General features: G+C 41.4%; 1 non-coding gene across 1 annotated transcript; it reads right to left on the bottom strand.

Annotated features, from left to right (window-relative positions):
* Positions 1–1514: 1514 nt before the first annotated feature.
* Positions 1515–1621, bottom strand: LOC122092580. The gene has a single exon (XR_006144233.1). It is a non-coding gene; the product is annotated as a small nucleolar RNA R71 (small nucleolar RNA).
* Positions 1622–3268: the final 1647 nt, after the last annotated feature.

The following is a 3268-nucleotide window of genomic DNA, read 5'->3' as shown; positions in this document are numbered from 1 at the left end:
GTAAGTAGGCTCCTTCAGTAGTCTTCTCACCCCTCTCTCATTCCCTCTTCTGACTACCCTTTCTTTCTTAATTTAGGATTTTAATTTCAGTCATTACGTTATTGCTTTCCCTTTCCCCCAAGGTTCATGGCTAGTGTATGTGTTGGCTTTGCCCCTCCTAGCCATAGAACCATCATTTTATTATTTTTATTTTAATTGTCTCCCTTTCTCTAAAGCCAAGTAGAGTAATCCTTGTAAGAGTGACTCTCTGGTCAAGTAGGGAAGCTCATATTATGATGCATCCCTCGAGCTAAGTAGAGAAACCTAGTTGTGAGCCTCTCTATAGCTTTATCCCCTTTCTTTTACTTTATTTTTATTTCTGTATTTTTTTTCTTCATTGCTTTTTAATTGCGTGGGGTGTTTATTTTCTATTATTTATTTATTTAATTTTAATTGCGTGACTTGCGTATTTAAATTCTGAGATGACGAATGGTTAGGATGCTATTTTAAATACATATGTTTAGAACGGTAGTTAGAATTAGATTACAACCATTAATCGGTTCACTTTCGCATTATTAAAAGAAGCAAAAATAAATAAATAAATAAATAAAGTGGTTGATCTCCCTGTGTTCGACCTGTAGCTACACTAATCCACATGCTTGCAGTTACATTTTAAATTTCAAACAAGTTTTTGACGTCATTGCCAGGGAGACAGTTCCATATTATTTTTTGCTTTCTTTTTGTAAATCGGAGTGTTTTATTTGCTTTGTTTTGTTTTTCTTTTTCTTTTATTGAATTCCTGAGAAGAACAACTTGCAATAATAGTTATATCAGTGGAGGTCGCCATGCCTCACAGTATGATAAAGGCATGTTTTGCCCTATAGCAGTACCTCAAGAATTAACCCTGAGCAACCCCGAATCCCTGCCGGTAAGCTCCCAAAAAGCCAAAAAAAAAAAAAAATCAAAAAAAAAAATTCATTAAAAATAAGGGTTTTTCTTTCCATTCTTTTGTGCTTGTCTTACTCTAGTTGTAAGTAGTTTTCTATTGCATGAGTATTAAGTGGGTACGTAATACTAAGAATCGGTTAGAAAGAAGAGATCCAACAAGTAGTGACCCTATACGTTTGCTCTCTTTAAAACCCTTCTATATGGGAGACCAACAGTAAAACCATCCACCTAAATCTCTGAAAAATAGGTTCTACCCTATTAGAGCAGCCCAACTTTCCTGCATAGTTCCACCACAAGCCCAGGGCAATAATTTTGAGCTCAAATCTCCATACATCACTATGTTGCCCCACTTTCATTGGCTGACCTCTGAGGATGCATACCTATTTCTAATGGAATTTGAAGAGGTATGTGTTTTAATTAAGATCCAACAGCTTTCTGATGATGTTGTTAAGCTTAGAATCATCACGTTTGCATTGAACGACCAAGCTAAGAAGTGGTTGTATGGGTTACCCACAAATTCCATAACCTCATGGGAACAGTTCACAGTTGTCTTCCTTAAGAAGTTTTTCCCAACTCACAAGACCAATAAGCTTAGAAGTGATATCCTTCAGTTTAGGTAAAAACCTAGTGAGTCATTTTCCAAACTTATGGAGAGATTCAAGGATCTACTCCAAGAATGCCCTCACCATGGCCTAGACTTATGGCATTTATGCCAAATAATTTATAAGGGTATTGATTACCCAACTAAACAAATGATAGAGTCTATGTGTCTTGAGGGATTCACATCCTTTACAGATGAAGAAAAGGCAGGGGAATTCTTACTTGACTTAGCTGATAAAACCCGTGAGTGTGAACCAACCCAAGAGAGTGACAGAACCATAAGAGGGAAAGGATATTTTATGGATGGGATAGTAGCCAAGGAAGCCCATTTGGATAGCCTAATCAAGAGGATTGAGGCTATTGTTCCTAGAGAGCCATCATCAGTCAATTTGGTTGAGATGTGTTGTAATACCCTACTTCTTAAACCCGGTCTGATTTTGCGGTTGAACCGATTTAACAATGCAGGGACCGAACCAGAGGGAGTTAGAGCGGGTTCCTTATGGGCTATGATGACAAGGGTGACCTTAAACACTGGCTGGCCCGACAAGTCTGAGCCCGTGCCAGAAGAGACGGGAGTGCCCAAGCCATGTACATGCACCTACCATAAGGCCATGTACGGATAAAGCAGGTATTATAGCCGTATTTTAAGGTATATACGTATACTACATCGTACGCTAGGGTGGGGTTCGCGCCAGGCCCGAACTCTGTCAAAATCCCAAGTTTTGGCCCTCAGGTGGGCGGACAGTGCACCCACCCACCTGAGTGACTCATCCATGTGCACTATTCAGTTATTTAGGAAGTATATATATAGCATTTAGGATTTTCTTTTCTTTTCATTTATGACACCCGTACGTTGGTGAGGATAGTAAAGAGGAGAGAGAAAAGAAAGGGAAGAAGAAGGGAAGAGAAGGAAGAAGAAGAAGAGGAGGATTACAGCGGCGCCGAAGCTTGATCTTCCCATTTCGGCGTCGGAAGAGTGACCTTCAACTCTAGATCTACATTTGGAGGTAAGCAAAGTCGGGTTCCTTAAACATTCACCATACCCAAGCTTAAACCCTTGATTCGAGTAGGGTTTCTTGAGATCTTGTAAATCCCCTTTGAAATGATGAATCTAAGGTTTAATAGATTTATGTGTTGATCTTGAAGGATTTGAAGAGGTATTGACAAGGTGGAAGAAGCATTGTGGGTTTGAAGTGATTTGGAGGGTTTGAAGTTGTTCTTGAGTAAAGAAGGTAAGATGGTTTCCCATCCCTTGAATCTAACCTAGATCTAGGTTAGAACCATCCTATAAGACCTTGAAGGTGTGAAGAATGGGTTGGGAAAATCCCCATTTGAATCCGCAAAGAATGGAGGAAGTTGGGAAGAAACAGCAGGTTTCCCGCCAAGACCGGTTGGTGGAACCGGTGGGCCATCTGGCCCGCCTGTGAGCACCCACCTGAGAGGGCAGGGCCTTCAGGCACAACCGGCGGGCCCAACCGGTAGGCCAACCGGTGGGCCCCTACCCGCTGGTCCAAACCGGTGGGTAGGACCGGTGGGCCAGACAGCCCACCTGTCTGACCCACCTGTGTGGCCCCGAAGGTGATTCTTACGTCCGATTGGACCCAAATCGGACGTGTGACCTTCTTTTAACGTTCTAAACATGATTTTGTCATCGGATCTCGTTAATTTTGATTCCAAAATGGTGAAGTACTAACCCCGCTCAATTATGTTAGGTTCACCAAATCCTACCCGATTCGCACCG

Source organism: Macadamia integrifolia, chromosome 10 (assembly GCF_013358625.1).
Source record: "Macadamia integrifolia cultivar HAES 741 chromosome 10, SCU_Mint_v3, whole genome shotgun sequence".
Lineage (NCBI taxonomy): Eukaryota > Viridiplantae > Streptophyta > Magnoliopsida > Proteales > Proteaceae > Macadamia > Macadamia integrifolia.
Note: the sequence above shows the minus strand (reverse complement) of the source record. Positions and strands in the feature narration are given on the sequence as shown.